Raw genomic sequence first — 14,567 nt, forward strand, 5'->3', positions numbered from 1 at the left:
TAAAAAATACACAGGTGTGATTACATTAAACAGAAAAGCTTCTGCACAGCAAAACAAACAAACAAGCAACAACAAAACCAACAACAAATGTAAAGGTAGCTTATGGAATGGGAGAAAATATTTGCAAACCATATATCTGATAAGGAATTATAACATCTAAGATATTGAAGGAACTCATACAGTTAAATAGCAAAAAGTCAAACAATTTGATTCAAAAAGTGGGCAGAGACTTGAATAGACTTTTTTTTTCAAAGAAGACATACAAATGGGCAGAAGACTTGAATAGACTTTCCCAAAGAAGGCATACAAATGGCCAATAGGTACATGAAAATGTGCTCAATATCACTAATCATTAGGAACATGCAAACCAGAAGTGCTGTAAGATGTCATCTCAAATCTGTTAGAATGGCTGTTATTAAAAAGATAAGAGATAACATGCTGGTGAGGATATGGAGAAAAGAAAACCCTTGTGCACTGTTGGTGGGAATGTATTATAAATTGGTGTAACCACCATGGAGTACAATGTGGAGGTTCCTCAAAAAATTAAAATTAGAACTACCATGTGATCCAGCAATTCCACTTCTTGGTATGTATCTGAAGGAAATGAAATACTACCTTGAAGAGATATCTGTACTGTGATGTTTACTGCAGCATTATTTACAATAGCCAAAGACATGGAAATCAACCTAAGTGTTCTATACCTTTTGCAAAAGTTTCTCTTCAGTTCGTGTCCAATGGAAAAACTGGATTGTTTACATAATCTTGTTCAAAATCCTTTTCCAGACATACCTCTTGCATATATTTTCTCTTGGTCTGTAGCTTTCCTTTTACTTTCTTAATGGTATCTTTCGAAGTACAGAAAATTTAAACTTGAGTCTAGTTTATTACTTTTATTTCTTTTTTTGGCTAGTGCTTTCTGTGCCCTATGAAGGCTTTGCTTATACGAAGATATCACAAAGATACTCTTCTTGGTTATCATCTAGAGCAGCAGTTCCCAACCTTTTTGGCACCAGGGACTGGTTTCGTTTGAAGACAATTTTTCTACGGACTGGTGGAGCTGTGGTGGTGGTGGTTCAGGCAGTAATGCGAGTGATGTGGAACGGCAGATGAAGCTTTGCTTGCTGGCTGCTCATCTCCTGCTGTGCAGCCCGGTTCCTGACAGGCTGTGGACTGGTAGCAGTCCGCGGCCTGGGGGTTGGGGACCCCTGGTCTAGAAGCTTATAGTTTTAGGTTTTATATTCTATTGGAATGGATTTTTAAAATATATGGTATGAGGTGGGGATCAATATATATTTATTTCCTTATGGATTTTCAGATCTTACAGACCATTTCTTCAAAAGACTATTCTTTCCCCAATAAATTACTTTGTCTTCTGCCTAAACTCAGTTGATCTATTTTGTGGGTCCATTGTTGAACTTTCTATTCTTCTCTGTTTAATCTGTATCTATGCTTATTGCCAATATCACACTGCCTTAATTACTGTAGTTTTATAGTAACATGGAAACAGGTATGATGTAAGCTCTTCAATTTTATTTTTCTTCAATATTATTTTGCCTATTCTAAGTCTTTTGAATTTCCATATAAAGTTTAGAATATGCCTATTAGTTTCTATTATAAACATGTTAGAATTTTAATGATGATGGCATTGATCAGTTTGAGGAGAATTGATATATTAATATTAATAATACTGAATCTTCCAATTCACAAACATGAATTCTCTCTCCATTTGTTTCTTTAGAGCTTTAATTGCTGACATCGTTGTTTTAGAATTTTCTGTTACAGTTCTCAAAGAGTTTTGTGTTTCTTTTAAAGTTTTTTATGATTTGTTTTTAAGACTTTATTTTTTTAGAGTAGTTTTAGGTTCACGACAAAATTGAGAGGAAGGTACAAAGATTTCCTATATATCCCCTTATCCCCCACATGGGTAGACTACCCCAGGTGGATATATTTGTTAAAATTGATGCCTAAATAGACACATAGTAATTGCCCAAAGGACACACTTTACATTAGGCTATACTTTGGGTGTTGTACGTTCTATGGGTCTGGACCAATGTGTAATGACATTCATCCACCTTTATAGTATCATACAGAATATTTTCACCACCCTGAAAATCCTTCCTTACAATGCTTCCCCTATTGTAAATTTCTTTTTAAGTATTTTGTGATTTTTTTGATAACATGTAACTGTTATTTGAAAAAAAATTTATATTGTTGCTAGTACAGCAAACTAGAATACAGTTGGTGCTTTGATTTTGTATCCTGTAAAATTGGTAAATTTACTGTTATTTCTATTAAGGTTTCTTTTTTGGTACATTCTTTAGGATTTTCTGCGTAAACAATTCTGTCTTCTAAGAATAGAAGTTTTAATTTTTACTTTTCAATTACTGTGCTTTTATTCATTTTTCCTGCCTACTGCAATGGCTAGGACTTCCAATATAATATTAAACAGAAGTGGTGAGAGCAGACATTCTTGCCTTTTCCCTGATTTTGGGCAGATGCATTTAATATTTCACCATTAAATAGATGTAGAGTGTAGATTGTTTATTCCATTTTGCCTCTCCAAAGTTTGTCTTGGGTTCATCTAAATATCGGAAAGGGAAGTAAAACTGTGATTGCCATACTGGGCTTCAGGTGTCTGTTAATCTTGGAACTCAGTCCCCTGAGTTCCAAGTGCTCCCAGTGCTCCCCATCCTAGGTGAGATTTCAGGTGCAAGAAAACAAGATCCCCATTAAGTGGTTGGGGGAGCCATACTAGATTAGGAGTTTCATGCCCCTTGGGAGCTGCTGTCTTTTTGTAACGCCATAGGTATCTTTTACATGGTCCTTGCAAAGGACATATCCATTACAAAGAAGCTTGAATTTATACTTCCTGTCAGATTATTAGTAGTTCTCTTAGTCCAGATGCAGACTACCAACAGGGATCATTTTTACTGTAAGCATAAAGATCGTGGACATACTAATTTATCAGGTAGGAGATACCTCATAAAGGAGATAGAGCTAGGAAGTTAACCAAATGTCTGGTTACCTACATCATAGCTGTCTTTCATCAAATTGATAAAGTTCTCTTCTCTTCCTAGTTTTCTGAGTGCTTTTCTTTTTAAAATTATGAATGGGCGTAATTTAGTCATGCGTATTTTTTATTTCTATTAAGATAGTATACCGTTTTTGTTCCTGATTCAGTTAATGTGGTGAATTACATTAATGGATTTTGCATTTCTGGGCTAGACCCAAATTGGTCATTGTGTACTCTCCTTTTTATATATTGCTTGGTTAAGTTTGCTAATATTTTTAAAGAATTTTTACATCAATGTTCATGAGTAATATCGGTCTTTAATTTTGTTTTATAATGTCTTTAGCAGGTGTTGGTGTCAGGGTTATGTTAGCCTCATGAGAGAAGTTTGATGATTTTAAGGTTGTTATTATTTTATCCTTAAATAATTGATAGAATTCACCAGTGAAGCCAGCAGTGCTTGGAAAATTTTTGTGGGAAAATTTTAAATTCTGAATTTAGTTTCTTTAGTAGATATAGGGATATTCAGATGTTTTTGTTCTTGTATTAGTTTTAATTGGTTTTGTTTTCTGGTTACTTGTCAATTTAATCTAAGTTGTTTTTGGATAATTTCAGTCTACCTGTCTTAAGAGCCATTGATTCTTTTTGCTATTGTGTCCAATTCTCTGTCAGTTCTATCTGATAAAGTTTTTATTTTATACATTTGGTTTTCAAAATCTGGGATTTCTGCTTTTCCATTTGATTTTTTTTGATTATTTCATTCTCTATTGAAATATCCATTTTTTACCCATTAAGTCTACCTTTTTATGTAGACTCTTTTATATATTTGTTATAGAAAATTCTTATTTATTAATTCCAGTATCTGGATCATTTGTGGATTTGTCTCTATTGATTGTTTTTTCTCTTGACTGTGAGCCACATTTTTCTATTTTTTTCATGTCTAATTTTTTAAAAAGTTGTATATTATTGTACATTCCAGATGCTGTGTTGTAGAAGCTCTGAATTTTGTTATCTTCTTCTGAAGGGTGTTTTGTTCTACTAGGTGGTTAAGTTTTTGACAGACCCCCTTGAACTTGTGGAGGCTTCATGTTTGGCCTTTTTAAGGAAGTTCTGTTTTGGTTTCATCCTTAGTTTTGGGGCACATTCCTTAGTCCTGGATCCTTTCTGGAGTTTCAGTGGAAAGATCAAGGTATATACCAAACTTATCTAATTTGGTGGGACTAAGACTCCAAATTTTGTCTTTTTCAGTGAACAGCAGCTGGATCTCTACTCAGCTCTTTCTGTCTTCCAGCTATTGTTTCTCCTTAAGTTTCTAGGAGTTTTGTCACTTACATGTGCATTTCAGCTGTTAACCAAGGTTCTTAGAAGAATTATACATAGATATATGAGCTATCTCTGTGACTCCCTCTGCTTTGGGATTTCTCTTCTTAATTTCTAGATTCTCTGGGCCTGAGGTATATGTTCTGACTCTTCAGAGTAATAGATAGTGGCTTTCTGCTTTAGTGTTAGCAGTCCATACTGAGAGGACTGGGAGTCCCCTCAGAGAAAAAGCCATATAAGTGTGTATGGTAGGGAGAATGCTAAAAATGGCCCCTCAAGATTCCACACACTAATCCCTGGTGCCTGTGAATATGTTGAGACATCATCTCTGTGATGATATGTTATACAGCACAGTTGACCTTAAGATCGGGAGGTTATCTTGTGGGGGTGCGCTCACTACTCACACGAGATCCTTTAAAATTAGAGTTTTTTCTGCATGGTGGCAGAAGAGGAACTCAGAAATTCAAAGCACAGGGAGGATTTGACACACTATTGCTGGCTTAAAGATGATGGGGGCCACATGAGAAGGCAGTCTTAAGGAATTGAGAGAAATTCCTAGCTGACAGCCATCAAGGAAACAGGGACCTCAGTCCTATAACCACAAGGAACTATATTCTGCCAGAGGACTGTGTGACCCTGGAAGCAGATTGTTCTCCAGAGGTTCCACGTGAGAACTTGGCTGAGCCAACATCTTGATTTCAGTCTTGTGACTAAACAGAGACCTTAGTCATGCTGGCTAGATTTCTGACTTGCTGAATTGTGAACTATATAATGGATGCTACTTTTTAATTTAATTTTATTTGGTTTTTTATACAGCAGGTTCTTACTAGTCATCAGTTTTATACATATCAGTGCATACATGTCAATATCAATCGCCCAGTTCATCACACCCCCACCCCCACCCCACCACGGCTTTCCCCCCTTGGTGTCCATATGTTTGTTTTCTACATCTGTGCCTCAATCCCTGCCCCGCAAACCAGTTCATCTGCACCATATTTCTAGGTTCCACTTATATGCGTTAATATATGATATTTGTTTTTCTCTAACTTACTTCACTCTGTATGACAGTCTCTAGATTCATCCACGTCTCAACAAATGACTCAATTTCGTTCCTTTTTATGGCTGAGTAATATTCCATTGTATATATGTACCACATCTTCTTTATCCATTCATCTGTCAATGGGCATTTAGGTTGTTTCCATGACCTGGCTATTGTAAATCGTGCTGCAGTGAACACTGGGGTGCATGTGTCTTTTTGAATTATGGTTTTCTCTGGGTATATGCCCAGTAGTGGGATTGCTGGATCATATGGTAATTCTATTTTTAGTTTTTTAAGGAACCTCCATACTGTTCTCCATAGTAACTGTATCAATTTACATTCCCACCAACAATGCAAGAGGGTTCCCTTTTCTCCACACCCTCTCCAGCATTTGTTGTTTGTAGATTTTCTGATGATGCCCATTCTAACTGGTGTGAGGTGATACCTCATTGTAGTTTTGATTTGCATTTCTCTAATAATTAGTGATGTTGAGCAGCTTTTCATGTGCTTCTTGGCCATCTGTATGTCTTCTTTGGCGAAATGTCTATTTAGGTCTTCTGCCCATTTTTGGATTGGGTTTTTTTTTAATATTAAGCTGCATGAGCTGTTTATATATTTTGGCGATTTACCTTTGTCTGTTGATTCGTTTGCAAATATTTTATCCCATTCTGAGGGTTGTCTTTTCGTCTTGTTTATGGTTTCCTTTGCTGTACAAAAACTTTTAAGTTTCTTTAGGTCCCATTTGTTTATTTTTGTTTTTATTTCCATTACTCTAGGAGGTGGATCAAAAAAGACCTTGCTGTGTTTTATGCCAAAGAGTGTCCTTCCTGTATTTTCCTCTAAGAGTTTTATAGTGTCCGGTCTTACATTTAGGTCTCTAATCCATTTGGAGTTTATTTTTGTGTATGGTGTTAGGGAGTGTTCTAATTTCATTCTTTTACAAGTAGCTGTCCAGTTTTCCCAGCACCACTTATTGAAGAGACTGACTTTTCTCCATTGTATATCCTTGCCTCCTTTGTCATAGATTAGTTGACCATAGGTGCATGGGTTTATCTCTGGGCTTTCTATGTTGTTCTATTGATCTATGATTCTGTTTTGTGCCAGTACCATATTGTCTTGATTACTGTAGCTTTGTAGTATAGTCTGAAGTCAGGGAGTCTGATTCCTCCATCTCCATTTCTTTCCCTCAAGACTGCTTTGGCTATTTGGGGTCTTTTGTGCCTCCATACACATTTTAAGATGATTTGTTCTAGTTCTGTAAAAAATGCCATTGGTAATTTGATAGGGAGTGCATTGAATATATAGATTGCTTTGGGTAGTACAGTAATTTTCACAATATTGAGTCTTCCTATCCAAGAACATGGTATATCTCTCCAACTGTTGGTATTATCTTTAACTTCTTTCATCAGTTTCTTATGGTTTTCTGCATACAGGTCTTTTGTCTCCCTAGGTAGGTTTATTCCTAGGTATTTTATTCTTTTGGTTGCAATGGTAAATGGGAGTGTTCCCTTAATTTCTCTTTCATATTTTTTCATCATTAGTGTAGAGGAATGCAAGAGATTTCTATGTATTAATTTTGTATCCTGTAACTTTACCAAATTCATTGATTAGCTCTAGTAGTTTTCTGGTGGCATCTTTAGGATTCTCTATGTATAGTATCATGTCATCTGCAAACAGTGACAGTTACTTTTTCTTTTCCAATTTGTATTCCTTTTGTTTCTTTTTCTTCTCTGATTGCCATGGCTAGGACTTCCAAAACTATGTTGAATAATATTGGTTAGCATGCACATCCTTGTCTTGTTCCTGATCTTAGAGGAAATGCTTTCAGTTTTTCCCATTGAGAATGATGTGTGCTGTGGGTTTGTCTTATATGGCCTTTATTATGTTGAGGTAGGTTCCCTCTATGCCCACTTTCTGGAGAGTTTTTATCATAAATAGGTGTTGAATTTTGTCAAAAGCTTTTTCTGTATCTATTGAGATGATCATATGGTTTTTCTTCTTCAGTTTGTTAATATGGTGTATCACATTGATTGATTTGCGTATATTGAAGAATCCTTGCATCCTTGGGATAAATCCCACTTGATCATGGTGTATGATCCTTTTAATGAGTTGTTGGATTCTGTTTGCTTGTATTTTGTTGAGGATTTTTGCATCTATATTCATGAGTGGTATTGGTCTGTAATTTTCTTTTTTTGTAGTATCTTTGTCTGGTTTTGGTATCAGGGTGATGGTGGGCTCATAGAATGAGTTTGGGAGTGTTCCTTCCTCCGCAGTTTTGTGGAAGAGTTTGAGAAGGATTGGTGTTAGCTCTTCTCTAAATGTTTGATAGAATTCACATGTGAAGCCATCTGGTCCTGGGCTTTTCTTTGTTGGAAGATTTTTAATCACAGTTTCAATTTCAGTACTTGTGATTGGTCTGTTCATATTGTCTCTTTCTTCCTGATTCAGTCTTGGAAAGTTATACTTTTCTAAGAATTTGTCCATTTCTTCCAGGTTGTCCATTTTATTGGCATAGGATTGCTTGTAGTAGTCTGTTAGGTTGCTTTGTATTTCTGCGGTGTCTGTTGTAACTTTTCCTTTTTCATTTATAATTTTATTGATTTGAGTCCTCTCCATCTTTTTCTTGATGAGTCTGCCTACTGGTTTATCAATTTTGTTTATCTTCTCATAGAACCAGCTTTTAGTTTTATTGATCTTTGCTATTGTTCTCTTTGTTTCTATTTCATTTATTTCTGCTCTGATCTTTATGATTTCTTTCCTTCCACTAACTTTGTGTTTTGTTTCTTCTTCTTTCTCTAGTTCCTTTAGGTGTAAGGTTAGAGTATTTATTTGAGATTTTTCTTCTTTCTTGAGGTAGGCTTGTATAGCTATAAACTTCCCTCTTAGAACTGCTTTTGCTCCATCCCGTAGGTTTTGAGTCATCGTGTTTTCATTGTCATTTGTCTCTAGGTATTTTATGATTTCCTCAGTGATCTCTTGGTTATTTAGTAACGTATTGTTTAGCCTCCATGTGTTTGTGTTTTTTACGTTTTTTCCCCTGTAATTCATTTCTAATCTCATAGCATTGTGGTCAGAAAAGATGCTTGATAGGATTTCAATGTTTTTAAATTTACTGAGGCTTGATTTGGGACCCATGATGTAATCTATCCTGGAGAATGGTCAGAGCGCACTTGAGAAGAAAGTGTAATCTGCTGTTTTTGGATGGAATGTCCAATAAATATCAATTAAATCTGTCTGGTCTAATGTGTCAGTTAAAGCTTCTGTTTCCTTATTTATTTTCATTTTGGATGATCTGTCCATTGGTGTAAGTGAGGTGTTAAAGTCCCCCACTATTATTGTGTTACTGTTGATTTCCTCTTATATAATTGTTAGCAGTTGCGTTATGTATTGAGGTGCTCCTATGTTGGGTGCATATATATATATAATTGTTATATCTTCTTCTTGGATTGATCCCTTGATCATTATGTTGTGTCCTTCCTTGTCTCTTGTAACATTCTTTTTTTTAAGGTCTCTTTTGTCTGATATGATTATTGCTAGTTCAGCTTTCTGTTGATTTCCATTTGCATGGAATATCTTTTTCCATCCCCTCACTTTCAGTCTGTATGTATCCCTAGTTCTGAAGTGGGTCTTTTGTAGACAGCATATATATGGGTCTTGTTTTTGTATGCATTCAGCAAGCCTGTGTCTTTTGGTTGGAGCATATAATCCATTCACGTTTAAGGTAATTATCAATATGTATGTTCCTATGACCATTTTCTTAATTGTTTTGGATTTGTAGGTCCTTTTCTTCTCTTGTGTTTCTCACTTAGAGAAGTTCCTTTAGCATTTGTTGTATAGTTCGTTTGGTGGTGCTGAATTCTCTTAGCTTTTGCTTGTCTGTAAAGCTTTTGATTTCTCCATCGAATCTGAATGAGATCCTTGCTGGTAGAGTAATCTTGGTTGTAGGTTCTTCCCCTCATCACTTTAAGTATGTCTTGCCACCCCCTTGTGCCTTGTAGAGTTTCTGCTGAGAAATCAGCTGTTAACCTTATGGGAGTTCCCGTGTACGTTATTTGTCGTTTTTCCCTTGATGCTTTCAGTAATTTTTCTTTGTCTTTAATTTTTGCCAGTTTGATTACTGTGTGTCTCGGCATGTTTCTCCTTGGGTTTATCCTGTATGGGACACACTGTGCTTCCTGGAGTTGGGTGGCTATTTCCTTTCCCATGTTAGGGAATTTTTCAACTATAATCTCTTAAAATATTTTCTCTGGTCCTTTATCTCTCTCTTCTCCTTCTGGGACCCCTATAATGCGAATATTGTTGCATTTAATGTTGTCCCAGAGGTCTCTTAGGCTGTCTTCATTTCTTTTCATTCTTTTTTCTTTATTCTGTTCCGCAGCAGTGAATTCCACCATTCTGTCTTTCAGTTCACTTATCCGTTCTTCTGCCTTTGTTATTCTGCTATTGATTCCTTCTAGTGTATTTTTATTTTTAGTTATTCTATTGTTCATCTCTGTTTGTTAGTTCTTTAATTCTTCTAGGTGTTTTTAAACATTTCTTGCATGTTCTTGATCTTTGCCTCCAATCTTTTTCCGAGGTCCTGGATCATCTTCACTATCATTATTCTGAATTCTTTTTCTGCAAGATTGCCTATCTCCACTTCATTTAGTTGTTTTTCTGGGGTTTTATCTTGTTCCTTCATCTGGTACATAGCCCTCTGCCTTTTCATCTTGTCTATCCTTCTGTGAATGTGGTTTTTGTTCCACAGGCTGTAGGATTGTAGTTCTTCTTGCTTCTGCTGTCTGCTTTCTGGTGGATGAGGCTATCTGAGAGGCTTGTGCAAGTGTCCTAATGGGAGGACTGATGGTGCGTAGAGCTGGCTGTTGCTCTGGTTGGCAGAGCTTAGTAAAACTTTAATCCGCTTGTCTGCTGATGGGTGGGGCTGTGTTCTCTCCCTGTTGGTTGTGTGGCCTGAGGCAACCCAACACTGGAGCCTACCTGGGCTGTTTGTTGGGGCTAATCGCAGACTCTGGGAGGGCTCATGCCAAGGAGTACTTCCCAGAACTTCTGCTGCCAGTGTCCTTGTACCCCCGGTGAGCCATAGCCACCCCCTGCCTTTGCAGGAGACCCTCCAACACTAGCAAGTAGGTCTGGTTCAGTCTCCCCTTTTGTCACTGCTCCTTCCCCTGTGTCCCAATGCACACACTACTTTGTGTGTGCCCTCCAAGGGTGGAGTCTCTGTTTCCCCCAGTCCTGTTGAAGTCCTGCAATCAAACCCCGCTAGCCTTCAAAGTCTGATTCTCTATGAATTCCTCCTCCCGTTGCAGGACCCCCAGGTAGGGAGGCCTGACGTGGGGCTCAGAATCTTCACTCCAGTGGGTCGACTTCTGTGGTATAAGTGTTCTGCAGTCTGTGAGTTACCCACCCAGCCGTCATGGGATTTGATTTTACTGTGATTGCAACCCTGCTACCTTCTCATTGCGGCTTCTCCTTTGTCTTTGGATGTGGGGTATCTTTTTAGTGAGTTCCAGTGTCTTCCAGTTGATGATTGTCCAGCAGCTAGTTGTGATTCTTGTGTTCTCACAAGAGGGAGTGAGAGCACGTCCTTCTACTCCGCCATCCTTGGTCACAGGCTCCATGCATGCTATTTTAAATGGCTAAGTTTGTGGTAATTTGTTTTGTAGCAATTGAAAACTAATACAACAGGGATTTCACCCAGCAAGATTTCCTTCTTTCTTGATAATCCTGTTCAGTTCCTACTTGATTTTGGTTGCCCTCCAGTGCCTTCAAAGAATTGTTTTACATATTTTGAGTGGAGGTTATAATTGCCATCTGTGGGAGTGCTAGTAGGTTACAAACTATTTTACCATTGCCGGAGCTAAAACTCTCCATATTAATTTCAGGGTTTCCTTTTCTTTAAACATTATTTATATGGTCTTCATGTTAGTTATACAATATTTCATTCTGTTGAATTAGCATTCTCCTAATGTTAGCTATTTGGTTGTTTCTGATTTTTGCTATAAAGAGCAAAAATATCTTTTATGAGTCTGTGTTTTGGTTTTGTTTATTTATTTACTTAGGATAAATTTGGGGTAGAGTTCCTAGGTTAAAGAGATTAGAGGAAATAAAGCCTTTGGAGGGATATGTGAGTTCATATTCTGCTATGCTACTTACTAGCTGTGAGACTGTGGCAATTTAACCTGTTGCAGCCTTATTTTCATCTTATGTGAAAAGTTAAGAAAGTCTGTCCTTTGTGGTTGTTTGAGCATTAAATTATATAGCTTATAGAAAGCACTGGGAAAAGAGAGGATACTTAATGGTAGATGAAGAGATGAGGATTATGATGATAGCTATTGATGTGTTTTGCCATCTTGCTTTCTGATAGTAAAATGTCAATTTACAGTTGGATTGCTTTCTTTAATAGGTCTTCTGTGTAACTAATGACACAAGGAGGGACAACTACAAAATGCAGAGCACAGGACAGCATAGCTGAAGTTAAAGATGAAAGAACAGACTTTATAATACTACCGCATACATATTTGGTACTGAATCAGGTCTCCAAAAGATATAATTGTCCTATTCTCCTTAGTTTGTGCATCAAAAGGAAATCTTTTGAGATGACTTAGAGGGGTGGTTTCTGGGCATTTTTCTTTCCCTCTGTGCTTCGGTTTAGGTCTAGTATGTTTGTTCAGGCCGGCAGACTATATTATCTGGTTTGTTTCCAGTATAGCTGTCATTTGAATAATCTGAAAAGCTTTTTATTGGAGGTCTTTATCAAGTGCTGGTTGGATTTGTAATTTTCTTAGTTTACCACATCCTCCATAAATATACTTGTCTTGTCTCTGTGTCCCAATGGATGCTATTGTATTACAACTCATTGAAATAACATAGTCTTAGCATTCCATTCAAGCATTTTATTAATGTAGATGCCTGGGTTATATTGTTGCAGAATGTTTGTTATTGACAACTTGCTCTCTTTTTATTTGGATGGGGCAATAAATACAGGTACTTAATTTACATAAGCCTATTAAATGAAATTCTCAAGAGGAAAGAAAATAATTTTAAATGCAGTTTACAATGTGGTAACAGCTGATCCACTTACAAATAAGCTCATTTAGTGGAATTGGATTGAATGAAGAAAAAAAAACTTTGCATAACATTATTGTTTGTGATATATACCAAACGGTATTTATGATACTGAGCTGCATGAAGAGATTAACTGTATTCCTACTGACCCTTCTCTTCTCTTCTTACCCCTAGAGGGTACTATTCCTATTGACCCCTTCTCTTCTCTCTTCTTACCCGTAGAGGGTAAAAGAAAGAGGGTTTTTGCTTTGTTTTCCAAAATGGTTCTATCAATGTGTAATTAAAATGGCTTTCTTTTAAAAGGGAAGCGAAGAGACTGAGCTGCAGTTATTAGATGTTCTAAAAGTGTAGTTCAAGTTGCAAACCAAAGAATCCTCTCTCCCGAATGTTTGTTTCCTTTCTTGAATGAATAATTTTCAGACTTTTTTTTTCGGGGTAGAAATAAAATTAGCAAGAGAGTATGAATAGGACAACTGGATTGTTCTATTTTTAATATCTCTTCAGAAGTTTTTAAAAGTTGCTTCTGTAACGTCATAAGGATTTTGTTTCCATTGGCCATTGGGAGTTAAGAGCACAGTCATCAGAAGAGATTATTCTCACATTTTCCTCTTTGACCTTCACAAAGGTGCATTTCCTTTTTGAAAATGCACAAAGGTGCATTTTCTTTGACCTTCACAAAGGTGCATTTTCTTTCTTCAGCTAATGCGGAACATGGAGTCCATTTCTTTAAAGGGTTGCAGCCTTAGGGCACAAATATAACACATCAGCTCTTCCAGTTAATTTCTGGCAAGCTCAGGTGATGACTTTGATACGTTGGATCATGTATGGTATGGATATGGGACTTGGTTACCTTAGGAACCATCTTTTTTCTTAGGTTTCTGCTTAGGAATTGTGATTCTTAACAGGCAATTCTGCAGAAGATTTTCAGATTTGAATTTGGATGTAGAGGACTCACCCACATTCTTCAGAGAAAGAACAAGCCTAGAATTCTTCTCCCATTAATTCATTCTGCAATTGTTTTTAAAAACCTGGATATGGTTAAAATTTGTATCATCAGTTTTTCTCATCTGCAATTAAATTCTAGTTAGATTATTTCTCAACCACAAATTCTGCAGTTTCATTGTCCCAGGATCACTTTCTGCTTGCTTCTGTTCTATACATTTTATTAATCTATGGTAGTGTACTTGAGGCCACTATTCATGCACTATATTATCCTCATAACTGCTATTTTTTGTACATGTTTGTTTGGACATTACTTTTATGAAAGCAATTAATTTGACTAATCCTGTGGAGAGAACTGAATATTCTTTTTCTCATCAGTACATCATTAAAGTTGCAAATGAAAACTTTTTATAGTGACCCAGTTTGCAGTGTCTACCACCCAGTACGAGGCTGGGATCAAATCTTCTTGAGACCATTTAGAGTGTGAGGAAGATGGAGACAGACACTTGGGAATAGAAAAAGAATCCCACAGAAGAGTGGGATGGGAGGAAAGCCAGAGAGAGTATCAAGAAAGGAAGAATAATCAGTGATACCAAATTTTGCCTGACAGGTTAATTAATTTCTCCTAGATCTATCCCTTCCTTCCTGCTCACTGATGCGGCCTGAGTTAAGGTCATTTCTCTATTTTTCACTCATATGTACTCTGTCTGAAATATCCTTTTTCAGTGTCTACAACATTATGAATTCCTGTTAAACCTGTAAAACTTCAATTGTTCATTGCTTCTTTGAAACTGTTACTAGCTCCTGTTCCCTGTGATTTCTGTCTATCATGTATAGGCTTCTGTCATTGAAATTATTTACCAGGTATTAAAATCATCTCTGTGACTATTTCTCCCATTAGACTGAGCTTTTTAAGATAGGGACTGTTTTAATCAGTCTTGGACATCTAGTGCCTAACACAGTTTGGCTTTAATGGAAGCTTAAAAATAATCAAGAAAGAACTGCAAAGACTCAAAAGGGGTCATTAATTTTAGCAATGAGGCAATAATTGGTGACCTTTCCCAGAGCAATTTTAATCAAGTAGTGGAGGTGGAAGCCATATTGAAGTGGGTTGATAAATGAAGAGATAAGTGGCCACAGTTGAGGTTGACTGTAAAAGGCATGGGTGGAAGTGGAGGCCGTAGCTGGCAG

At 36.8% G+C, this 14,567-nt stretch overlaps 1 protein-coding gene across 3 annotated transcripts in view; it reads left to right on the forward strand.

Moving 5' to 3' along the window:
- DDX10 (DEAD-box helicase 10) overlaps window positions 1–14,567 on the forward strand; it is a 288,455-nt gene that overhangs the window by 118,221 nt on the left and 155,667 nt on the right. The gene's annotated exons all lie outside the window — the stretch shown is intronic.

Source organism: Lagenorhynchus albirostris, chromosome 9 (assembly GCF_949774975.1).
Source record: "Lagenorhynchus albirostris chromosome 9, mLagAlb1.1, whole genome shotgun sequence".
Classification (NCBI taxonomy): Eukaryota; Metazoa; Chordata; class Mammalia; order Artiodactyla; family Delphinidae; genus Lagenorhynchus; species Lagenorhynchus albirostris.